Raw genomic sequence first — 27,375 nt, forward strand, 5'->3', positions numbered from 1 at the left:
GATAATATCTTACAGCACAGGAGAGGGTCATTCAGCCTTTTGTGTGCATGCTGGCCCTTTTGAAAGAGCTGCCCAATCTAGTCCCACAACCTCAGCTGTTTCCTCATCACCTTGCAAATTGATCGCCTTCAAGAACTTCTATTTTGCTTTTCCCTCTCGACTCTTTCACTGCCTCTGTACTTTTTTTAAAAAACCACTGTGCCACTGACCAGGAGCTTGAACCCCGTTTCTCTCTCCACAGACGCTGCCCGACCTGCTGAGTATTTCCAGCGTGGGAGAAGCCACACTGTGCCATTCGCCTTGCACCTTCCCCGTGCCGAAGGTAAGCAGGTAGAGGGCTGTGGAACGAAAGAACTCGCATCGCTCCTGCACCTCTCACCACCTCAGGGCGTCCCGAAGTGCTTTCCCAGTCAATGAAGGAATTTTGAAGCAAAGTCACTGTTGGAGCGGAGGAAAAGCAGCAGCCAATGTGCGCACAGCAAGATCCCGCAAACAGCAATGACCAGATCACCTGTTTCTCAGTGATGGTTGAGGGATAGATATTGGCACCTAAACACTCCCACCTCCCCCCCGCTCTTCTTCCAATAGTGCCCGTGGGATCTTTTACATCCACATGGAAGGACAGGCGTGGGCCTCGGGTTTAATGTCTCATCCGAAAAATAGCACCTCCGACAGTGCGGCGCTCCCTCAGTACTGGCCTTCCGACAGTGCGGTGCTCCCTCAGTACTGGCCTTCCGACAGTGCGGCGCTCCCTCAGTACTGGCCCTCCGACAATGCGCCGCTCCCTCAGTACTGACCCTCCGACAGTGCGGCGCTCCCTCAGTACTGACCCTCCGACAGTGCGGCGCTCCCTCAGTACTGGCCCTCCGACAATGCGCCGCTCCCTCAGTACTGACCCTCCGACAGTGCGGCGCTCCCTCAGTACTGACCCTCCGACAATGCGCCGCTCCCTCAGTACTGACCCTCCGACAGTGCGGCGCTCCCTCAGTACTGACCCTCCGACAGTGCAGCACTCCCTCAGTACTGACCCTCCGACAGTGCGGCGCTCCCTCAGTACTGATCCTCCGACAGTGCGGCGCTCCCTCAGTACTGACCCTCCGACAGTGCAGCACTCCCTCAGTACTGACCCTCCGACAGTGCGGCGCTCCCTCAGTACTGATCCTCCGACAGTGCGCCGCTCCCTCAGTACTGACCCTCCGACAATGCGCCGCTCCCTCAGTACTGACCCTCCGACAGTGCGGCGCTCCCTCAGTACTGGCCCTCCGACAATGCGCCGCTCCCTCAGTACTGACCCTCCGACAATGCGCCGCTCCCTCAGTACTGACCCTCCGACAGTGCGGCGCTCCCTCAGTACTGGCCCTCCGACAATGCACCGCTCCCTCAGTACTGACCCTCCGACAGTGCGCCGCTCCCTCAGTACTGACCCTCCGACAGTGCGCCGCTCCTTCAGTACTGACCCTCCGACAGTCCGGCGCTCCCTCAGTACTGACCCTCCGACAATGCGCCGCTCCCTCAGTACTGACCCTCCGACAATGCGCCGCTCCCTCAGTACTGACTCTCCGACAGTGCGGCGCTCCCTCAGTACTGACCCTCCGACAGTCCGGCGCTCCCTCAGTACTGACCCTCCGACAGTGCGGCTCTCCCTCAGTACTGACCCTCCGACAGTGCGGCTCTCCCTCAGTACTGACCCTCCGACAGTCCGGCGCTCCCTCAGTACTGACCCTCCGACAGTGCTGCTCTCCCTCAGTACTGACCCTCCGACAGCGCGGCGCTCCCTCAGTACTGACCCTCCGACAGTGCGGCTCTCCCTCAGTACTGACCCTCCGACAGTGCAGCGCTCCCTCAGTACTGACCCTCCGACAGTGCGGCTCTCCCTCAGTACTGACCCTCCGACAGTGCGGCGCTCCCTCAGTACTGATCCTCCGACAGTGTGGCACTCCCTCAGCGCTGGGAATGTGTCAGGCCTGGATTATTTCTCCTTATTCACTCTTTCAAAAACCTTCATGATTTTGACCGCCTCTATGAAATCTCCTTCTCTGCACTAAGGAGAACAAATCCAGCTTCTCCAGTCTTTGCACGGAACTGAAATCCCTGGTATCATTCAAGTAAATCTCCTCCGCTCCCTCTCCGAAGCCCTGACATCCTTTCTGCACTATGCTACCCAGAATTGGACACAATACTCCAGCTGGGGCCTAACCAGTGATTTATAAAGTTTTAGCATAAACCCTTGCCTCTGTTTATAAAGCAAAAGATGCCATAATCTTTTTAAACAGACTCATTAGCTTCTCCTGCCACCATTGATATGTGTCCAGACCCCCACTCTACTCTCTACCAAAGCCATTTCTTTTCTTGCTGGTTCACACCCCATTTGTTTTTTTAAAAATTTAATTGTGCAAGACTGCTTGTTTTTTGCCAAAGTTCTGTTTGTGCGTATGAAATGCAATATTCGGCTAATCTGCAGATTACAAGTGTGATGGTTACAATGTTCGTAGGTTGTTGCAGTGTTCTGCGCGTCACAGTAGTTGCATCTTGTGCAATGTTTTTGTACTTGTACGTATTGCAATTTCCGCGTTGCAGTGTTTGCCCTTTGGCAGTGCCGAGCAGGTTAGCACAGGCCCCGACTCTCATCTGCCTCTGTTATGTCGTGTTGGCAGCACAGGAACAGGCCACTTGGCCCAACTTGTGCGTGCTGGTGTTCATACGCCACACGAGCCTCCTCCCAGCCCCCGACTTCATCTCCCCCCCCCCCCCCCATCACCATATCCTTCTATTCCTCTCTCCCTCGTGTGTTTATCCAGCTTCCCCCTTAAATACATCGATACTATTCACCTCAACCACTCCCTGTGGTAGCGAGTCCCACATTCTCACCACTGAATTCCTCACTAGATTTATTAGTGACTATCTTATACTTGTGGCCGCTAGTTCAGGTCTTGCCTGCAAGTGGAAACATCTGTACTATCAAACCCCTTCATAATTTCCAAGACCTCGATCAGGTCACCCCCCCGTCAGCCTTCTCTTTTCCTCAATCTCTCCGCATAGGACAACTCTCTCATCCCAGGAACCGTTCTAGTGAACCTTTGCTGTACCACCTCGAAAGATCAAAACAATGCACAGTGCTCCAGGGGTGATTCCCCCCCCCAAGGCTCTGTACAATTGCAGCAAGACGTCCTTACTCATGCAATAAAGGACAACGCAGATGGTTGAGGATACATCAGGGCTTTGCATTTGCACGCCCATTCTGCAACAAACTATTCTGGGGCCAGAAGTGTACACAAATACACGCTGTCGTGCTCCACGACCAAAGGCTGCAGCTCACACCTTCAACTTGCTTTGCACACCACATCCGGATTCCTGCAAAGAGGACCACCCGTTTGATTGACAGCGGGCCCGCGCACGCGCAGCGGGGGAGGGGGAGGGAGGCAGACGGTGGGACGTCCTGACGTCATGACGCCGGCGAACCGCCCCGCCCACCACCCCAAACATCTCTCCTTCCCCATTGGCCAGGCCACCCGCCGGTCAGGCGCCGGGTGGGCGGGCAGAGCCAATCAGCGCGGCGCGCGGGGAGGGGGGGGCGGGCTCTGCGGCGGGCGGCGAGAGGAGGGCCAAGATGGCGCAGGTTAATTAGGTGAGTGGCGGAGGCCGGTGCGGGGAGTGAGAGGGTCAGACCCGGGCCGACCGTGGCTGGAAGGATGGAGGGTTTACCCCTCCCCCCCACCCACTCCAACCCCCGCGGCTTGGAAAAGGCCCTCCCGAGAGGTGAAAGCGGAGGCTGGGAGTCGGCGGGAAGAAGGAGAAACCTGGGTGACAACAAACTCAGGAGGATCACCGCGGGGTCACCACCCCCAGGGGTCAGCCCCTCCCCCCCCGGGGTCACTCCCACCTCCCCCCCCCGGGGTCACCACCCCCAGGGGTCAGCCCCTCCCCCCCGGGGTCACTCCCACCTCCCCCCCCGGGGTCACCACCCCCAGGGGTCAGGCCCTCCCCCTGGGGTCACTCCCACCTCCCCCCCCGGGGTCACCACCCCCAGGGGTCAGCCCCTCCCCCCCGGGGTCACTCCCACCTCCCCCCCCGGGGTCACCACCCCCAGGGGTCAGCCCCTCCCCCCGGGGTCACTCCCACCTCCCCCCCGGGGTCACCACCCCCAGGGGTCAGCCCCTCCCCCCCGGGGTCACTCCCACCTCCCCCCCGGGGTCACCACCCCCAGGGGTCAGCCCCTCCCCCCCGGGGTCACTCCCACCTCCCCCCCGGGGTCACCACCCCCAGGGGTCAGCCCCTCCCCCCCGGGGTCACTCCCACCTCCCCCCCCGGGGTCACCACCCCCCAGGGGTCAGCCCCTCCCCCCCGGGGTCACTCCCACCTCCCCCCCGGGGTCACCACCCCCAGGGGTTAGCCCCTCCCCCCGGGGTCACTCCCACCTCCCCCCCGGGGTCACCACCCCCAGGGGTCAGCCCCTCCCCCCGGGGTCACACCCACCTCCCCCCCGGGGTCACCACCCCCAGGGGTCAGCCCCTCCCCCCCGGGGTCACCACCCCCAGGGGTCAGCCCCTCCCCCGGGGGTCACTCCCACCTCCCCCCCGGGGTCACCACCCCCAGGGGTCAGCCCCTCCCCCCGGGGTCACACCCACCTCCCCCCCGGGGTCACCACCCCCAGGGGTCAGCCCCTCCCCCCCGGGGTCACCACCCGCAGGGGTCAGCCCCTCCCCCCGGGGTCACTCCCACCTCCCCCCCGGGGTCACCACCCCCAGGGGTCAGCCCCTCCCCCCGGGGTCACTCCCACCTCCCCCCCGGGGTCACCACCCCCAGGGGTCAGCCCCTCCCCCCCGGGGTCACTCCCACCTCCCCCCCCCCGGGGTCACCACCCCCCAGGGGTCAGCCCCTCCCCCCCGGGGTCACTCCCACCTCCCCCCCGGGGTCACCACCCCCAGGGGTCACCCCCGGGGTCACCACCCCCAGAGGTCACCCCCTCCCTCCCCGGGGTCACTCCCTACCCCCCAGATTCACTCCCTCCCCCCCCCCCCGGGGTCACTCCCACCTCCCCCCCGGGGTCACCACCCCCAGGGGTCACCCCCGGGGTCACCACCCCCAGAGGTCACCCCCTCCCTCCCCGGGGTCACTCCCTACCCCCCAGATTCACTCCCTCCCCCCCCCCCCCGGGGTCACTCCCACCTCCCCCCCGGGGTGACCACCCCCAGGGGTCACCACCCCCAGGGGTCAGCCCCTCCCCCTGGGGTCACTCCCACCTCCCCCCCGGGGTCACCCCCTCCCCCCCGGGGTCACTCCCACCTCCCCCCCACGGGGTCACCACCCCCGGGGTCACCACCCCCAGAGGTCACCCCCTCCCTCCCTGGGGTCACTCCCTACCCCCCAGATTCACTCCCTCGCCCAGGGGTCACCCCCTCCCCCCCGGTATCACTCCCACCACCACCCCCGGGGTCACCACCCCCTGAGGTCACCCCCTCCCCCCTGGAGTCACCACCCCCAGGGGTCACCCCTTCCCCCCGGGTCACCACTGCCCCCTGGGGGTCACCACCTCCCCCGGGGTCACCACCTCCCCCTGGGGTCACCAACCCCCGGAGTCACAACCTCCCTGGCCCTCCCCCCGGGGTCACTCCCACCTCCCCCCCGGGGTCACTCCCACCACGCCCCCACGGGGCCACCACCCCCAGAGGTCACCCCCTCCCTCCCCGGGGTCACTCCCTACCCCCCAGATTCACTCCCTCGCCCAGGGGTCACCCCCTCCCCCCCGGTATCACTCCCACCACCTCCCCCGGGGTCACCACCCCCTGAGGTCACCCCCTCCCCCCTGGAGTCACCACCCCCAGGGGTCACAGCCCCCAGGGGTCACCCCTTCCCCCCGGGTCACCACTGCCCCCTGGGGGTCACCACCTCCCCCGGGGTCACCACCTCCCCGGGGTCACCACCTCCCCCTGGGGTCACCAACCCCCGGAGTCACAACCTCCCTGGCCCTCCCGCCGGGGTCACCCCCCCACCGGGATCACCTGTCCCTCCCCCCTGTGGTCACCAACCCCTGGGGCACAACCTCCCGCCCCCCCCGGGGTCACCCTTGCCCCCAGGGTCACCCTCTCCCCCTCATACCCCTCCCCTGGGGTAACCCTCCCCCTCATACCCCTCCCCCCGGGGTCACCACCCATGATCACCACCCCTCGCCCCCCTGCATACTCCAATACACCAGCAGACCATAATACCCAAGACCTACAAACCCCAGTGCCCCCCACAAACCCTGATACCAACCCAAACACCAACACTGGAGTACAGTACTGGTGAGGACAGGTCTGTCACTGTATAACACTGGCGTACAGTACTGGTGGGCACAGGTCTGTCACTGTATAACACTGGAGTACAGTACTGGTGGGGACAGGTCATTCACTGTGTAACACTGGGTTACAGTACTGGTGGGGACAGGTCTGTCACTGTATAACACTGGGATACAGTACTGGTGGGGACAGGTCTGTCACTGTATAACACTGGGAGACATTACTGGTGGGGACAGGTCTGTCACTGTATAACACTGGGGTACAGTACTGGTGGGGACAGGTCTGTCACTAGATAACACTGGGGTACAGTACTGGTGGGGACGGGTCTGTCACTGTATAACACTGGGGTACAGTACTGGTGGGGACATGTCTGTCACTGTATAACACTGGGGTACAGTACTGGTGGGGACAGGTCATTCACTGCATAACACTGGGATACAGTACTGGTGGGGACAGGTCTGTCACTGTTTAACACTGGGATACAGTACTGGTGGGGACAGCTCTGTCACTGTATAACACTGGGGTACAGTACTGGTGGGGACAGGTCTGTCACTGGATAACACTGGGAGACATTACTGGTGGGGACAGGTCTGTCACTGTATAACACTGGGGTACAGTACTGGTGGGGACAGGTATGTCACTTTATAACACTGGAGTACAGTACTGGTGGGGACAGGTCTGTCACTGTATAACACGGGGGTACAGTACTGGTGGGGACAGGTCTGTCACTGTATAACACTGGGGTACAGTACTGGTGGGGACAGGTATGTCACTGTATAACACTGGGGTACAGTACTGGTGGGGAGAGGTCTGTCACTGTATAACACGGGGGTACAGTACTGGTGGGGACAGGTCTGTCACTGTATAACACTGGGGTACAGTACTGGTGGGGACAGGTATGTCACTGTATAACACTGGGGTACAGTACTGGTGGGGACAGGTATGTCACTGTATAACACTGGGGTACAGTACTGGTGGGGACAGGTCTGTCACTGTATAACACTGAGGTACAGTACTTGTGGGGACAGGTCTGTCACTGTATAACACTGGGGTACAGTACTTGTGGGGACAGGTCTGTCACTGTATAACACTGGGGTACAGTACTGGTGGGGACAGGTCTGTCACTGTATAACACTGGGGTACAGTACTGGTGGGGACAGGTATGTCACTGTATAACACTGGGATACAGTACTGGTGGGGACAGGTCTGTCTCTATATAACACTGGGGTACAGTGCTGGTGGGGACAGGTCTGTCACTGCATAACACGGGGGTACAGTACTGGTGGGGACAGGTCTGTCTCCATATAACACTGGGGTACAGTACTGGTGGGGACAGGTCTGTCACTGTATAACACTGGGGTATAGTACTGGTGGGGACAGGTATGTCACTGTATAACACTGGAGTACAGTACTGGTGGGGACAGGTATGTCACTGTATAACACTGGGGTACAGTACTGGTGGGCACAGGTCTGTCACTGTATAACACGGGTACAGTAATGGTGAGGACAGGTCTGTCACTGTATAACGCTGGGGTACAGTACCGGTGGGGACAGGTCCATTACTGCAGAACGCTGGGGTACAGTACTGGTGGGGACAGGTCTGTCACTGTATAACACTGGCGTACAGTACTGGTGGGGACAGGTCTGTCACTCTATAACACTGGGGTACAGTACTGGTGGGGACAGGTCTGTCACTGTATAACACTGGCGTACAGTACTGGTGGGGACAGGTCTGTCACTCTATAACACTGTGGTACAGTACTGGTGGGGACAAGTCTGTCATTGTATAACACTGGGGTACAGTACTGATGTGGTCACGTATGTCACTGTATAACACTGGGGTACAGTGCTGGTGGTTACAGGTCTGTCACTGTATAACACTGGGGTACAGTACTGGTGGGTACAGGTCTGTCACTGTATAACACTGGGGTAAAGTACCGGTGGGGACAGGTATGTCACTGTATAACACTGGGGTACAGTACTGGTGGGTACAGGTCTGTCACTGTATAACACTGGTGTACAGTAGTGGTGGGGACAGGTCTGTCTCTACATAACAATGGGGTACAGTGCTGGTGGGGACAGGTCTGTCACTGTATAACACTGGGGTACAGTACTGGTGGGGACAGGTATGTCACTGTATAACACTGGGGTACAGTACTGGTGGGGACAGGTCTGTCACTGTATAACACTGGGTTACAGTACTGGTGGGGACAGGTCTGTCACTGTATAACACTGGGGGACAGTACTGGTGGGGAGAGGTCTGTCACTGTATAACACTGGGGTAAAGTACCGGTGGGGACAGGTCTGTCACTGTATAACACTGGGGTACAGTACTGGTGGGTACAGGTCTGTCACTGTATAACATTGGGGTACAGTACTGGTGGGTACAGGTCTGTCACTGTATAACACTGGTGTACAGTAGTGGTGGGGACAGGTCTGTCTCTACATAACAATGGGGTACAGTGCTGGTGGGGACAGGTCTGTCACTGTATAACACTGGGGTACAGTACTGGTGGGGACAGGTATGTCACTGTATAACACTGGGGTACATTACTGGTGGGTACAGGTCTGTCACTGTATAACACGGGGATACAGTACTGGTGGGGACAGGTCTGTCTCTATATAACACTGGGGTACAGTGCTGGTGGGGACAGGTCTGTCACTGTATAACACTGGGGTACAGTACTGGTGGGGACAGGTATGTCACTGTATAACACTGGGGTACAGTACTGTTGGGGACAGGTATTTCACTGTATAACACTGGGGTACAGTACTGGTGGGGACAGGTCTGTCACTGAATAACACTGGGGTACAGTACTGGTGGGGACAGGTATGTCACTGTATAACCCTGGGGTACAGTACTGGGGGGGGGGGAGAGAGGTCTGTCACTGTATAACACTGGGTTACAGTACTGGTGAGGACAGGTCTGTCACTGTATAACGCTGGGGTACAGTACTGGTGGGGACAGGTCTGTCACTGTATAACACTGGGGTACAGTACTGGTGGGGACAGGTCTGTCACTGTATAACACTGGGGTACAGTACTGGTGGGGACAGGTCTGTCACTGTATAACACTGTGGTACAGTACTGGTGGGGACAGGTCTGTCACTGTATAACACTGGGGTACAGTACTGGCGGGGACAGGTATGTCACTGTATAACACTGGCGTACAGTACTGGTGGGGACAGGTCTGTCACTGTATAACACTGTGGTACAGTACTGGTGGGGACAGGTCTGTCACTGTATAACACTGGCGTACAGTACTGGTGGGGACAAGTCTGTCATTGTATAACACTGGGGTACAGTACTGATGGGGTCACGTATGTCACTGTATAACACTGGGGTACAGTACTGGTGGTTACAGGTCTGTCACTGTATAACACTGGGGTAAAGTACCGGTGGGGACAGGTCTGTCACTGTATAACACTGGGGTACAGTACTGGTGGGTACAGGTCTGTCACTGCATAACACTGGTGTACAGTCGTGGTGGGGACAGGTCTGTCTCTATATAACACTGGGGTACAGTGCTGGTGGGGACAGGTCTGTCACTGAAAAACACTGGGGTACAGTACTGGTGGGGACAGGTATGTCACTGAATAACACTGGGGTACAGTACTGGTGGGGACAGGTCTGTCACTGTATAACACGGTTACAGTACTGGTGGGGAGAGGTCTGTCACTGTATAACACTGTGGTACAGTACTGGTGGGGCAGGTCTGTCACTGTAGAACACTGGGGTACAGTACAGGTGGGGACAGGTCTGTCACTGTGTAACACTGGGGTACAGTACTGGTGGGGACAGGTCTGTTACTCTATAACACTGGGGTACAGTACTGGTGGGGACAGGTCTGTCACTGCAAAACACTGGAGTACAGTACTGGTGGGGACAGGTTTGTCACTGAAGAACACTGGGGTACAGTACTGGTGGGGACAGGTCTGTCACTGTATAACACTGGGGAACAGTACTGGTGGGGAGAGGTCTGTCACTGTATACCACTGCGGTACAGTACTGGTGGGGCAGGTCTGTCACTGTAAAGCACTGGGGTACAGTACTGGTGGGGACAGGTGTGTCACTGTATAACACTGGGGTACAGTACTGGTGGGGACAGGTCTGTCACTGTAAAACACTGGAGTACAGTACTGGTGGGGACAGGTCTGTCACTGTTTAACACTGGTGTACAGTACTGGTGGGGACAGGTCTGTCACTGTATAACACTGGGATACAGTAATGGTGGGAACAGGTCTGTCACTGTATAACACTGGGGTACAGTACTGGTGGGGACGGGTCTATCACAGTATAACACTGGGATACAGTAATGGTGGGGACAGGTCTGTCACTGTATAACACTGGGATACAGTAATGGTGGGGACAGGTCTGTCACTGTATAACACTGTGGTACAGTACTGGTGGGGACAGGTCTGTCACTGTATAACACTGGCGTACAGTACTGGTGGGGACAAGTCTGTCATTGTATAACACTGGGGTACAGTACTGATGGGGTCACGTATGTCACTGTATAACACTGGGGTAAAGTACCGGTGGGGACAGGTCTGTCACTGTGTAACACTGGGGTACAGTATTCGTGGGGAGAGGTCTGTCACTTTATTACACTGGGGTACAGTACTGGTGGGGACAGGTCTGTCATTGTAAGACACTGGGGTACAGGACTGGTGGGGACAGGTCTGTCACTGTAAAACACTGGAGTGCAGTACCGGTGGGGACAGGTCCGTTACTGTATAACACTGGGGTACAGTAATGGTGAGGACAGGTCTGTCACTGTATAACGCTGGGGTACAGTACTGGTGGGGACGGGTCTGTCACTGTATAACACTGGGATACAGTAATGGTGGGGACAGGTCTGTCACTGTATAACACTGGGATACAGTAATGGTGGGGACAGGTCTGTCACTGTATAACACTGTGGTACAGTACTGGTGGGGACAGGTCTGTCACTGTATAACACTGGCGTACAGTACTGGTGGGGACAAGTCTGTCATTGTATAACACTGGGGTACAGTACTGATGGGGTCACGTATGTCACTGTATAACACTGGGGTAAAGTACCGGTGGGGACAGGTCTGTCACTGTGTAACACTGGGGTACAGTATTCGTGGGGAGAGGTCTGTCACTTTATTACACTGGGGTACAGTACTGGTGGGGACAGGTCTGTCATTGTAAAACACTGGGGTACAGGACTGGTGGGGACAGGTCTGTCACTGTAAAACACTGGAGTGCAGTACCGGTGGGGACAGGTCCGTTACTGTATAACACTGGGGTACAGTAATGGTGAGGACAGGTCTGTCACTGTATAACGCTGGGGTACAGTACTGGTGGGGACATGTCTGTCACTGTATAACACTGGGATACAGTACTGGTGGTGACAGGTCTGTCACTGTCTTACACTGGGGTACAGTCCCGGTGCGGACAGGTCTGTTACTGCATAACACTGGGGTACAGGACTCGTGGGTACAGGTCTGTCACTGTACAACACTGGGGTACAGTACTGTTGAGGACAGGTCTGTCACTGTGTCACACTGGGGTACAGTATTGGTGGGGACAGGTCTGTCACTGTATAACACTGGAGTACAGTACTGGTGGGGACAGGTCTGTCACTGTGTAGTACTGGGGGACAGTACTGGTGGGGACAGGTTTGTCACTGTATAACACTGGGGTACAGTACTGGTGGGGACAGGTCTGTCACTGTATACCACTGCGGTACATTACTGGTGGGGCAGGTCTGTCACTGTAAAACACTGGGGTACAGGACTGGTGGGGACAGGTCTGTCACTGTATAACACTGGGGTAAAGTACCGGTGGGGACAGGTCTGTCACTGTGTAACACCGGGGTACGGTACTGGTGGGGACAGGTCTGTCACTTTATAACACTGGGGTACAGTACTGGTGGGTACAGGTCTGTCACTGTATAACACTTGTGTGTAGTAGTGGTGGGGACAGGTCTGTCTCTATATAACACTGGGGTACAGTGCTGGTGGGGACAGGTCTGTCACTGTATAACACTGGGGTACAGTACTGGTGGGGACAGGTATGTCACTCTATAACACTGGGGTACAGTACTGGTGGGGACAGGTCTGTCACTGTATAACACTGGGTTACAGTACTGGTGGGGACAGGTCTGTCACTGTATAACACTGGGGGACAGTACTGGTGGGGAGAGGTCTGTCACTGTATAACACTGTGGTACAGTACTGGTGGGGCAGGTCTGTCACTGCATAATGCTGGGGTACAGTACTGGTGAGGACAGGTCTGTCACTGTGGAACACTGGGGAACAGTACTGGTGGGGACAGGTCTGTCACTGTACAACACTGGGGTGCAGTCCTGGTGGGGACAGGTCTGTCACTGTATAACACTGGGATACAGTAATGGTGGGGACAGGTCTGTCACTGTGTAACACTGTGGTACAGTACTGGTGGGGACAGGTCTGTCACTGTATAACACTGGCGTACAGTACTGGTGGGGACAAGTCCGTCATTGTATAACACTGGGGTACAGTACTGATGGGGTCACGTATGTCACTGTATAACACTGGGGTAAAGTACCGGTGGGGACAGGTCTGTCACTGTGTAACACTGGGGTACAGTATTCGTGGGGAGAGGTCTGTCACTTTATTACACTGGGGTACAGTACTGGTGGGGACAGGTCTGTCATTGTAAAACACTGGGGTACAGGACTGGTGGGGACAGGTCTGTCACTGTAAAACACTGGAGTGCAGTACCGGTGGGGACAGGTCCGTTACTGTATAACACTGGGGTACAGTAATGGTGAGGACAGGTCTGTCACTGTATAACGCTGGGGTACAGTACTGGTGGGGACATGTCTGTCACTGTATAACACTGGGATACAGTACTGGTGGTGACAGGTCTGTCACTGTCTTACACTGGGGTACAGTCCCTGTGGGGACAGGTCTGTTACTGCATAACACTGGGGTACAGGACTCGTGGGTACAGGTCTGTCACTGTACAACACTGGGGTACAGTACTGTTGAGGACAGGTCTGTCACTGTGTCACACTGGGGTACAGTATTGGTGGGGACAGGTCTGTCACTGTATAACACTGGAGTACAGTACTGGTGGGGACAGGTCTGTCACTGTGTAGTACTGGGGGACAGTACTGGTGGGGACAGGTTTGTCACTGTATAACACTGGGGTACAGTACTGGTGGGGACAGGTCTGTCACTGTATACCACTGCGGTACATTACTGGTGGGGCAGGTCTGTCACTGTAAAACACTGGGGTACAGGACTGGTGGGGACAGGTCTGTCACTGTATAACACTGGGGTAAAGTACCGGTGGGGACAGGTCTGTCACTGTGTAACACTGGGGTACAGTACTGGTGGGGACAGGTCTGTCACTGTATAACACTGGGGTACAGTACTGGTGGGGACAGGTATGTCACTCTATAACACTGGGGTACAGTACTGGTGGGGACAGGTCTGTCACTGTGTAACACTGGGTTACAGTACTGGTGGGGACAGGTCTGTCACTGTATAACACTGGGGGACAGTACTGGTGGGGAGAGGTCTGTCACTGTATAACACTGTGGTACAGTACTGGTGGGGCAGGTCTGTCACTGTATAACGCTGGGGTACAGTACTGGTGAGGACAGGTCTGTCACTGTGGAACACTGGGGTACAGTACTGGTGGGGAGAGGTCTGTCACTGTAAAACACTGGGGTGCAGTCCTGGTGGGGACAGGTCTGTCACTGTGTAACACTGGGGTACAGTACTGGTGGGGACAGGTCTGTCACTGTATAACACTGGGGAACAGTACTGGTGGGGACAGGTCTGTCACTGTATACCACTGCGGTACAGTACCGGTGGGGACAGGTATGTCACTCTATAACACTGGGGTACAGTACTGGTGGGGACAGGTCTGTCACTGTGTAACACTGGGTTACAGTACTGGTGGGGACAGGTCTGTCACTGTATAACACTGGGGGACAGTACTGGTGGGGAGAGGTCTGTCACTGTATAACACTGTGGTACAGTACTGGTGGGGCAGGTCTGTCACTGTATAACGCTGGGGTACAGTACTGGTGAGGACAGGTCTGTCACTGTGGAACACTGGGGTACAGTACTGGTGGGGACAGGTCTGTCACTGTATAACACTGGGGAACAGTACTGGTGGGGACAGGTCTGTCACTGTATACCACTGCGGTACAGTACTGGTGGGGCAGGTCTGTCACTGTAAAACACTGGAGTACAGTACTGGTGGGGACAGGTTTGTCACTGTATAACACTGGGGTACAGTACTGGTGGGGACAGGTCTGTCACTGTATAACACTGGGGAACAGTACTGGTGGGGAGAGGTCTGTCACTGTATACCACTGCGGTACAGTACTGGTGGGGCAGGTCTGTCACTGGAAAGCACTGGGGTACAGGACTGGTGGGAACAGGTCTGTCACTGTATAACACTGGGGTACAGTAATGGTGGGGACAGGTCTGTCACTGTATAACACTGTGGTACAGTACTGGTGGGGACAGGTCTGTCACTGTATAACACTGGCGTACAGTACTGGTGGGGACAAGTCTGTCATTGTATAACACTGGGGTACAGTACTGATGGGGTCACGTATGTCACTGTATAACACTGGGGTACAGTACTGGTGGTTACAGGTCTGTCACTGTATAACACTGGGGGAAAGTACCGGTGGGGACAGGTCTGTCACTGTGTAACACTGGGGTACAGTACTGGTGGGGACAGGTCTGTCACTTTATAACACTGGGGTACAGCACTGGTGGGTACAGGTCTGTCACTGTATAACACTTGTGTACAGTAGTGGTGGGGACAGGACTGTCTCTATATAACACTGGGGTACAGTGCTGGTGGGGACAGGTCTGTCACTGTATAACACTGGGGTACAGTACTGGTGGGGACAGGTCTGTCACTGTAGAACACTGGGTTACAGTACTGGTGGGGACAGGTCTGTCACTGTATAACACTGGGGGACAGTACTGGTGGGGAGAGGTCTGTCACTGTATAACACTGTGGTACAGTACTGGTGGGGCAGGTCTGTCACTGTGTAACGCTGGGGTACAGTACTGGTGAGGACAGGTCTGTCACTGTAGAACACTGGGGTCCGTACTGGTGGGGACAGGTCTGTCACTGAATAACACTGGGGTACAGTACTGGTGGGGACAGGTATGTCACTGGATAACACTGGGGTACAGTACTGGTGGGGACAGGTATGTCACTGTATAACCCTGGGGTACAGTACTGGGGGGGGGGGGAGAGGTCTGTCACTGTATAACACTGGGTTACAGTACTGGTGAGGACAGGTCTGTCACTGTATAACGCTGGGGTACAGTACTGGTGGGGACAGGTCTGTCACTGTATAACACTGGGGTACAGTACTGGTGGGGACAGGTCTGTCACTGTATAACACTGGGGTTCAGTACTGGTGGGGACAGGTCTGTCACTGTATAACACGGTGGTACAGTACTGGTGGGGACAGGTCTGTCACTGTATAACACTGGGGTACAGTACTGGTGGGGACAGGTATGTCACTGAATAACACTGGGGTACAGTACTGGTGGGGACAGGTCTGTCACTGTATAACACGGTTACAGTACTGGTGGGGAGAGGTCTGTCACTGTATAACACTGTGGTACAGTACTGGTGGGGCAGGTCTGTCACTGTGTAACGCTGGGGTACAGTACTGGTGAGGACAGGTCTGTCACTGTAGAACACTGGGGTACAGTACAGGTGGGGACAGGTCTGTCACTGTGTAACACTGGGGTACAGTGCTGGTGGGGACAGGTCTGTTACTCTATAACACTGGGGTACAGTACTGGTGGGGACAGGTCTGTCACTGCAAAACACTGGAGTACAGTATGGAGTACAGTACTGGTGGGGACAGGTTTGTCACTGTATAACACTGGGGTACAGTACTGGTGGGGTCAGGTCTGTCACTGTATAACACTGGGGAACAGTACTGGTGGGGAGAGGTCTGTCACTGTATACCACTGCGGTACAGTACTGGTGGGGCAGGTCTGTCACTGTAAAGCACTGGGGTACAGTACTGGTGGGGACAGGTGTGTCACTGTATAACACTGGGGTACAGTACTGGTGGGGACAGGTCTGTCACTGTATAACACTGGGGAACAGTACTGGTGGGGAGAGGTCTGTCACTGTATACCACTGCGGTACAGTACTGGTGGGGCAGGTCTGTCACTGTAAAGCACTGGGGTACAGTACTGGTGGGGACAGGTGTGTCACTGTATAACACTGGGGTACAGTACTGGTGGGGACAGGTCTGTCACTGTAAAACACTGGAGTACAGTACTGGTGGGGACAGGTCTGTCACTGTTTAACACTGGGGTACAGTACTGGTGGGGACAGGTCTGTCACTGTGTAACACTGGGATACAGTACTGGTGGGGACAGGTCTGTCACTGTATAACACTGGGATACAGTAATGGTGGGGACAGGTCTGTCACTGTATAACACTGGGGTACAGTACTGGTGGGGACGGGTCTGTCACTGTATAACACTGGGATACAGTAATGGTGGGGACAGGTCTGTCACTTTATAACACTGGGATACAGTAATGGTGGGGACAGGTCTGTCACTGTATAACACTGGCGTACTGTACTGGTGGGGACAAGTCTGTCATTGTATAACACTGGGGTACAGTACTGATGGGGTCACGTATGTCACTGTATAACACTGGGGTAAAGTACCGGTGGGGACAGGTCTGTCACTGTGTAACACTGGGGTACAGTATTCGTGGGGAGAGGTCTGTCACTTTATTACACTGGGGTACAGTACTGGTGGGGACAGGTCTGTCATTGTAAAACACTGGGGTACAGGACTGGTGGGGACAGGTCTGTCACTGTAAAACACTGGAGTGCAGTACCGGTGGGGACAGGTCCGTTACTGTAGAACACTGGGGTACAGTAATGGTGAGGACAGGTCTGTCACTGTATAACGCTGGGGTACAGTACTGGTGGGGACGGGTCTGTCACTGTATAACACTGGGATACAGTAATGGTGGGGACAGGTCTGTCACTGTATAACACTGGGATACAGTAATGGTGGGGACAGGTCTGTCACTGTATAACACTGTGGTACAGTACTGGTGGGGACAGGTCTGTCACTGTATAACACTGGCGTACAGTACTGGTGGGGACAAGTCTGTCATTGTATAACACTGGGGTACAGTACTGATGGGGTCACGTTGTCACTGTATAACACTGGGGTAAAGTACCGGTGGGGACAGGTCTGTCACTGTGTAACACTGGGGTACAGTATTCGTGGGGAGAGGTCTGTCACTTTATTACACTGGGGTACAGTACTGGTGGGATCAGGTCTGTCATTGTAAAACACTGGGGTACAGGACTGGTGGGGACAGGTCTGTCACTGTAAAACACTGGAGTGCAGTACCGGTGGGGACAGGTCCGTTACTGTATAACACTGGGGTACAGTAATGGTGAGGACAGGTCTGTCACTGTATAACGCTGGGGTACAGTACTGGTGGGGACGGGTCTGTCACTGTATAACACTGGGATACAGTACTGGTGGTGACAGGTCTGTCACTGTCTTACACTGGGGTACAGTCCCGGTGGGGACAGGTCTGTCACTGTAAAACACTGGGGTACAGGACTGGTGGGGACAGGTCTGTCACTGTAAAACACTGGGGTACAGGACTGGTGGGGACAGGTCTGTCACTGTATAACACTGGGGTAAAGTACCGGTGGGGACAGGTCTGTCACTGTGTAACACCGGGGTACGGTACTGGTGGGGACAGGTCTGTCACTTTATAACACTGGGGTACAGTACTGGTGGGTACAGGTCTGTCACTGTATAACACTTGTGTGTAGTAGTGGTGGGGACAGGTCTGTCTCTATATAACACTGGGGTACAGTGCTGGTGGGGACAGGTCTGTCACTGTATAACACTGGGGTACAGTACTGGTGGGGACAGGTATGTCACTCTATAACACTGGGGTACAGTACTGGTGGGGACAGGTCTGTCACTGTATAACACTGGGTTACAGTACTGGTGGGGACAGGTCTGTCACTGTATAACACTGGGGGACAGTACTGGTGGGGAGAGGTCTGTCACTGTATAACACTGTGGTACAGTACTGGTGGGGCAGGTCTGTCACTGCATAATGCTGGGGTACAGTACTGGTGAGGACAGGTCTGTCACTGTGGAACACTGGGGAACAGTACTGGTGGGGACAGGTCTGTCACTGTACAACACTGGGGTGCAGTCCTGGTGGGGACAGGTCTGTCACTGTATAACACTGGGATACAGTAATGGTGGGGACAGGTCTGTCACTGTGTAACACTGTGGTACAGTACTGGTGGGGACAGGTCTGTCACTGTATAACACTGGCGTACAGTACTGGTGGGGACAAGTCCGTCATTGTATAACACTGGGGTACAGTACTGATGGGGTCACGTATGTCACTGTATAACACTGGGGTAAAGTACCGGTGGGGACAGGTCTGTCACTGTGTAACACTGGGGTACAGTATTCGTGGGGAGAGGTCTGTCACTTTATTACACTGGGGTACAGTACTGGTGGGGACAGGTCTGTCATTGTAAAACACTGGGGTACAGGACTGGTGGGGACAGGTCTGTCACTGTAAAACACTGGAGTGCAGTACCGGTGGGGACAGGTCCGTTACTGTATAACACTGGGGTACAGTAATGGTGAGGACAGGTCTGTCACTGTATAACGCTGGGGTACAGTACTGGTGGGGACATGTCTGTCACTGTATAACACTGGGATACAGTACTGGTGGTGACAGGTCTGTCACTGTCTTACACTGGGGTACAGTCCCTGTGGGGACAGGTCTGTTACTGCATAACACTGGGGTACAGGACTCGTGGGTACAGGTCTGTCACTGTACAACACTGGGGTACAGTACTGTTGAGGACAGGTCTGTCACTGTGTCACACTGGGGTACAGTATTGGTGGGGACAGGTCTGTCACTGTATAACACTGGAGTACAGTACTGGTGGGGACAGGTCTGTCACTGTGTAGTACTGGGGGACAGTACTGGTGGGGACAGGTTTGTCACTGTATAACACTGGGGTACAGTACTGGTGGGGACAGGTCTGTCACTGTATACCACTGCGGTACATTACTGGTGGGGCAGGTCTGTCACTGTAAAACACTGGGGTACAGGACTGGTGGGGACAGGTCTGTCACTGTATAACACTGGGGTAAAGTACCGGTGGGGACAGGTCTGTCACTGTGTAACACTGGGGTACAGTACTGGTGGGGACAGGTCTGTCACTGTATAACACTGGGGTACAGTACTGGTGGGGACAGGTATGTCACTCTATAACACTGGGGTACAGTACTGGTGGGGACAGGTCTGTCACTGTGTAACACTGGGTTACAGTACTGGTGGGGACAGGTCTGTCACTGTATAACACTGGGGGACAGTACTGGTGGGGAGAGGTCTGTCACTGTATAACACTGTGGTACAGTACTGGTGGGGCAGGTCTGTCACTGTATAACGCTGGGGTACAGTACTGGTGAGGACAGGTCTGTCACTGTGGAACACTGGGGTACAGTACTGGTGGGGAGAGGTCTGTCACTGTAAAACACTGGGGTGCAGTCCTGGTGGGGACAGGTCTGTCACTGTGTAACACTGGGGTACAGTACTGGTGGGGACAGGTCTGTCACTGTATAACACTGGGGAACAGTACTGGTGGGGACAGGTCTGTCACTGTATACCACTGCGGTACAGTACCGGTGGGGACAGGTATGTCACTCTATAACACTGGGGTACAGTACTGGTGGGGACAGGTCTGTCACTGTGTAACACTGGGTTACAGTACTGGTGGGGACAGGTCTGTCACTGTATAACACTGGGGGACAGTACTGGTGGGGAGAGGTCTGTCACTGTATAACACTGTGGTACAGTACTGGTGGGGCAGGTCTGTCACTGTATAACGCTGGGGTACAGTACTGGTGAGGACAGGTCTGTCACTGTGGAACACTGGGGTACAGTACTGGTGGGGACAGGTCTGTCACTGTATAACACTGGGGAACAGTACTGGTGGGGACAGGTCTGTCACTGTATACCACTGCGGTACAGTACTGGTGGGGCAGGTCTGTCACTGTAAAACACTGGAGTACAGTACTGGTGGGGACAGGTTTGTCACTGTATAACACTGGGGTACAGTACTGGTGGGGACAGGTCTGTCACTGTATAACACTGGGGAACAGTACTGGTGGGGAGAGGTCTGTCACTGTATACCACTGCGGTACAGTACTGGTGGGGCAGGTCTGTCACTGGAAAGCACTGGGGTACAGGACTGGTGGGAACAGGTCTGTCACTGTATAACACTGGGGTACAGTAATGGTGGGGACAGGTCTGTCACTGTATAACACTGTGGTACAGTACTGGTGGGGACAGGTCTGTCACTGTATAACACTGGCGTACAGTACTGGTGGGGACAAGTCTGTCATTGTATAACACTGGGGTACAGTACTGATGGGGTCACGTATGTCACTGTATAACACTGGGGTACAGTACTGGTGGTTACAGGTCTGTCACTGTATAACACTGGGGGAAAGTACCGGTGGGGACAGGTCTGTCACTGTGTAACACTGGGGTACAGTACTGGTGGGGACAGGTCTGTCACTTTATAACACTGGGGTACAGCACTGGTGGGTACAGGTCTGTCACTGTATAACACTTGTGTACAGTAGTGGTGGGGACAGGACTGTCTCTATATAACACTGGGGTACAGTGCTGGTGGGGACAGGTCTGTCACTGTATAACACTGGGGTACAGTACTGGTGGGGACAGGTCTGTCACTGTAGAACACTGGGTTACAGTACTGGTGGGGACAGGTCTGTCACTGTATAACACTGGGGGACAGTACTGGTGGGGAGAGGTCTGTCACTGTATAACACTGTGGTACAGTACTGGTGGGGCAGGTCTGTCACTGTGTAACGCTGGGGTACAGTACTGGTGAGGACAGGTCTGTCACTGTAGAACACTGGGGTCCGTACTGGTGGGGACAGGTCTGTCACTGAATAACACTGGGGTACAGTACTGGTGGGGACAGGTATGTCACTGGATAACACTGGGGTACAGTACTGGTGGGGACAGGTATGTCACTGTATAACCCTGGGGTACAGTACTGGGGGGGGGGGGAGAGGTCTGTCACTGTATAACACTGGGTTACAGTACTGGTGAGGACAGGTCTGTCACTGTATAACGCTGGGGTACAGTACTGGTGGGGACAGGTCTGTCACTGTATAACACTGGGGTACAGTACTGGTGGGGACAGGTCTGTCACTGTATAACACTGGGGTTCAGTACTGGTGGGGACAGGTCTGTCACTGTATAACACGGTGGTACAGTACTGGTGGGGACAGGTCTGTCACTGTATAACACTGGGGTACAGTACTGGTGGGGACAGGTATGTCACTGAATAACACTGGGGTACAGTACTGGTGGGGACAGGTCTGTCACTGTATAACACGGTTACAGTACTGGTGGGGAGAGGTCTGTCACTGTATAACACTGTGGTACAGTACTGGTGGGGCAGGTCTGTCACTGTGTAACGCTGGGGTACAGTACTGGTGAGGACAGGTCTGTCACTGTAGAACACTGGGGTACAGTACAGGTGGGGACAGGTCTGTCACTGTGTAACACTGGGGTACAGTGCTGGTGGGGACAGGTCTGTTACTCTATAACACTGGGGTACAGTACTGGTGGGGACAGGTCTGTCACTGCAAAACACTGGAGTACAGTATGGAGTACAGTACTGGTGGGGACAGGTTTGTCACTGTATAACACTGGGGTACAGTACTGGTGGGGTCAGGTCTGTCACTGTATAACACTGGGGAACAGTACTGGTGGGGAGAGGTCTGTCACTGTATACCACTGCGGTACAGTACTGGTGGGGCAGGTCTGTCACTGTAAAGCACTGGGGTACAGTACTGGTGGGGACAGGTGTGTCACTGTATAACACTGGGGTACAGTACTGGTGGGGACAGGTCTGTCACTGTATAACACTGGGGAACAGTACTGGTGGGGAGAGGTCTGTCACTGTATACCACTGCGGTACAGTACTGGTGGGGCAGGTCTGTCACTGTAAAGCACTGGGGTACAGTACTGGTGGGGACAGGTGTGTCACTGTATAACACTGGGGTACAGTACTGGTGGGGACAGGTCTGTCACTGTAAAACACTGGAGTACAGTACTGGTGGGGACAGGTCTGTCACTGTTTAACACTGGGGTACAGTACTGGTGGGGACAGGTCTGTCACTGTGTAACACTGGGATACAGTACTGGTGGGGACAGGTCTGTCACTGTATAACACTGGGATACAGTAATGGTGGGGACAGGTCTGTCACTGTATAACACTGGGGTACAGTACTGGTGGGGACGGGTCTGTCACTGTATAACACTGGGATACAGTAATGGTGGGGACAGGTCTGTCACTTTATAACACTGGGATACAGTAATGGTGGGGACAGGTCTGTCACTGTATAACACTGGCGTACTGTACTGGTGGGGACAAGTCTGTCATTGTATAACACTGGGGTACAGTACTGATGGGGTCACGTATGTCACTGTATAACACTGGGGTAAAGTACCGGTGGGGACAGGTCTGTCACTGTGTAACACTGGGGTACAGTATTCGTGGGGAGAGGTCTGTCACTTTATTACACTGGGGTACAGTACTGGTGGGGACAGGTCTGTCATTGTAAAACACTGGGGTACAGGACTGGTGGGGACAGGTCTGTCACTGTAAAACACTGGAGTGCAGTACCGGTGGGGACAGGTCCGTTACTGTAGAACACTGGGGTACAGTAATGGTGAGGACAGGTCTGTCACTGTATAACGCTGGGGTACAGTACTGGTGGGGACGGGTCTGTCACTGTATAACACTGGGATACAGTAATGGTGGGGACAGGTCTGTCACTGTATAACACTGGGATACAGTAATGGTGGGGACAGGTCTGTCACTGTATAACACTGTGGTACAGTACTGGTGGGGACAGGTCTGTCACTGTATAACACTGGCGTACAGTACTGGTGGGGACAAGTCTGTCATTGTATAACACTGGGGTACAGTACTGATGGGGTCACGTTGTCACTGTATAACACTGGGGTAAAGTACCGGTGGGGACAGGTCTGTCACTGTGTAACACTGGGGTACAGTATTCGTGGGGAGAGGTCTGTCACTTTATTACACTGGGGTACAGTACTGGTGGGATCAGGTCTGTCATTGTAAAACACTGGGGTACAGGACTGGTGGGGACAGGTCTGTCACTGTAAAACACTGGAGTGCAGTACCGGTGGGGACAGGTCCGTTACTGTATAACACTGGGGTACAGTAATGGTGAGGACAGGTCTGTCACTGTATAACGCTGGGGTACAGTACTGGTGGGGACGGGTCTGTCACTGTATAACACTGGGATACAGTACTGGTGGTGACAGGTCTGTCACTGTCTTACACTGGGGTACAGTCCCGGTGGGGACAGGTCTGTCACTGTACAACACTGGGGTACAGTACTGTTGAGGACAGGTCTGTCACTGTGTCACACTGGGGTACAGTATTGGTGGGGACAGGTCTGTCACTGTATAACACTGGAGTACAGTACTGGTGGGGACAGGTCTGTCACTGTGTAGTACTGGGGGACAGTACTGGTGGGGACAGGTTTGTCACTGTATAACACTGGGGTACAGTACTGGTGGGGACAGGTCTGTCACTGTATACCACTGCGGTACATTACTGGTGGGGCAGGTCTGTCACTGTAAAACACTGGGGTACAGGACTGGTGGGGACAGGTCTGTCACTGTATAACACTGGGGTAAAGTACCGGTGGGGACAGGTCTGTCACTGTGTAACACCGGGGTACAGTACTGGTGGGGACAGGTCTGTCACTTTATAACACTGGGGTACAGTACTGGTGGGTACAGGTCTGTCACTGTATAACACTTGTGTGTAGTAGTGGTGGGGACAGGTCTGTCTCTATATAACACTGGGGTACAGTGCTGGTGGGGACAGGTCTGTCACTGTATAACACTGGGGTACAGTACTGGTGGGGACAGGTATGTCACTCTATAACACTGGGGTACAGTACTGGTGGGGACAGGTCTGTCACTGTGTAACACTGGGTTACAGTACTGGTGGGGACAGGTCTGTCACTGTATAACACTGGGGGACAGTACTGGTGGGGAGAGGTCTGTCACTGCATAACACTGTGGTACAGTACTGGTGGGGACAGGTCTGTCACTGTATAACACTGGGGTACAGTACTGGTGGGGCAGGTCTGTCACTGTATAACGCTGGGGTACAGTACTGGTGAGGACCTTTCTGTCACTGTGGAACACTGGGGTACAGTACTGGTGGGGACAGGTCTGTCACTGTACAACACTGGGGTGCAGTCCTGGTGGGGACAGGTCTGTCACTGTATAACACTGTGGTACAGTACTGGTGGGTTCAGGTCTGTCACTGTATAACACTGGCGTACAGTACTGGTGGGGACAAGTCTGTCATTGTATAACACTGGGGTACAGTACTGATGGGGTCACGTATGTCACTGTAGAACACTGGGGTAAAGTACCGGTGGGGACAGGTCTGTCACTGTGTAACACTGGGGTACAGTATTCGTGGGGAGAGGTCTGTCACTTTATTACACTGGGGTACAGTACTGGTGGGGACAGGTCTGTCATTGTAAAACACTGGGGTACAGGACTGGTGGGGACAGGTCTGTCACTGTAAAACACTGGAGTGCAGTACCGGTGGGGACAGGTCCGTTACTGTATAACACTGGGGTACAGTAATGGTGAGGACAGGTCTGTCACTGTATAACGCTGGGGTACAGAACTGGTGGGGACATGTCTGTCACTGTATAACACTGGGATACAGTCCTGGTGGTGACAGGTCTGTCACTGTCTTACACTGGGGTACAGTCCCGGTGGGGACAGGTCTGTTACTGCATAACACTGGGGTACAGGACTCGTGGGTACAGGTCTGTCACTGTACAACACTGGGGTACAGTACTGTTGAGGACAGGTCTGTCACTGTCTCACACTGGGGTACAGTACTGGTGGGGACAGGTCTGTCACTGTATAACGCTGGGGTACAGTACTGGTGAGGACAGGTCTGTCACTGTGGAACACTGGGGTACAGTACTGGTGGGGACAGGTCTGTCACTGTATAACACTGGGGAACAGTACTGGTGGGGACAGGTCTGTCACTGTATACCACTGCGGTACAGTACTGGTGGGGCAGGTCTGTCACTGTAAAACACTGGAGTACAGTACTGGTGGGGACAGGTTTGTCACTGTATAACACTGGGGTACAGTACTGGTGGGGACAGGTCTGTCACTGTATAACACTGGGGAACAGTACTGGTGGGGAGAGGTCTGTCACTGTATACCACTGCGGTACAGTACTGGTGGGGCAGGTCTGTCACTGGAAAGCACTGGGGTACAGGACTGGTGGGAACAGGTCTGTCACTGTATAACACTGGGGTACAGTAATGGTGGGGACAGGTCTGTCACTGTATAACACTGTGGTACAGTACTGGTGGGGACAGGTCTGTCACTGTATAACACTGGCGTACAGTACTGGTGGGGACAAGTCTGTCATTGTATAACACTGGGGTACAGTACTGATGGGGTCACATATGTCACTGTATAACACTGGGGTACAGTACTGGTGGTTACAGGTCTGTCACTGTATAACACTGGGGTAAAGTACCGGTGGGGACAGGTCTGTCACTGTGTAACACTGGGGTACAGTACTGGTGGGGACAGGTCTGTCACTTTATAACACTGGGGTACAGCACTGGTGGGTACAGGTCTGTCACTGTATAACACTTGTGTACAGTAGTGGTGGGGACAGGTCTGTCTCTATATAACACTGGGGTACAGTGCTGGTGGGGACAGGTCTGTCACTGTATAACACTGGGGTACAGTACTGGTGGGGACAGGTCTGTCACTGTAGAACACTGGGTTACAGTACTGGTGGGGACAGGTCTGTCACTGTATAACACTGGGGGACAGTACTGGTGGGGAGAGGTCTGTCACTGTATAACACTGTGGTACAGTACTGGTGGGGCAGGTCTGTCACTGTGTAACGCTGGGGTACAGTACTGGTGAGGACAGGTCTGTCACTGTAGAACACTGGGGTCCGTACTGGTGGGGACAGGTCTGTCACTGAATAACACTGGGGTACAGTACTGGTGGGGACAGGTATGTCACTGGATAACACTGGGGTACAGTACTGGTGGGGACAGGTATGTCACTGTATAACCCTGGGGTACAGTACTGGGGGGCGGGGGGAGAGGTCTGTCACTGTATAACACTGGGTTACAGTACTGGTGAGGACAGGTCTGTCACTGTATAACGCTGGGGTACAGTACTGGTGGGGACAGGTCTGTCACTGTATAACACTGGGGTACAGTACTGGTGGGGACAGGTCTGTCACTGTATAACACTGGGGTTCAGTACTGGTGGGGACAGGTCTGTCACTGTATAACACTGTGGTACAGTACTGGTGGGGACAGGTCTGTCACTGTATAACACTGGGGTACAGTACTGGTGGGGACAGGTATGTCACTGAATAACACTGGGGTACAGTACTGGTGGGGACAGGTCTGTCACTGTATAACACGGTTACAGTACTGGTGGGGAGAGGTCTGTCACTGTATAACACTGTGGTACAGTACTGGTGGGGCAGGTCTGTCACTGTGTAACGCTGGGGTACAGTACTGGTGAGGACAGGTCTGTCACTGTAGAACACTGGGGTACAGTACAGGTGGGGACAGGTCTGTCACTGTGTAACACTGGGGTACAGTACTGGTGGGTACAGGTCTGTTACTCTATAACACTGGGGTACAGTACTGGTGGGGACAGGTCTGTCACTGCAAAACACTGGAGTACAGTATGGAGTACAGTACTGGTGGGGACAGGTTTGTCACTGTATAACACTGGGGTACAGTACTGGTGGGGACAGGTCTGTCACTGTATAACACTGGGGAACAGTACTGGTGGGGAGAGGTCTGTCACTGTATACCACTGCGGTACAGTACTGGTGGGGCAGGTCTGTCACTGTAAAGCACTGGGGTACAGTACTGGTGGG

The 27,375-nt window shown here is 54.7% G+C and overlaps 1 protein-coding gene across 2 annotated transcripts in view; it reads left to right on the forward strand.

The window, feature by feature from the left end:
- The first annotated feature begins 3,561 nt into the window (after nt 1–3,561).
- LOC137360028 (RAF proto-oncogene serine/threonine-protein kinase-like) overlaps nt 3,562–27,375 on the forward strand; it is a 197,589-nt gene continuing 173,775 nt past the window's right edge. For both annotated transcript variants that reach the window (XM_068025608.1, XM_068025607.1), the window contains exon 1: nt 3,562–3,625. The gene's annotated coding sequence lies outside the window, so the exon portion shown is untranslated. The remainder of the gene's footprint in view (nt 3,626–27,375) is intronic.

Source organism: Heterodontus francisci, unplaced genomic scaffold (assembly GCF_036365525.1).
Source record: "Heterodontus francisci isolate sHetFra1 unplaced genomic scaffold, sHetFra1.hap1 HAP1_SCAFFOLD_594, whole genome shotgun sequence".
Lineage (NCBI taxonomy): Eukaryota > Metazoa > Chordata > Chondrichthyes > Heterodontiformes > Heterodontidae > Heterodontus > Heterodontus francisci.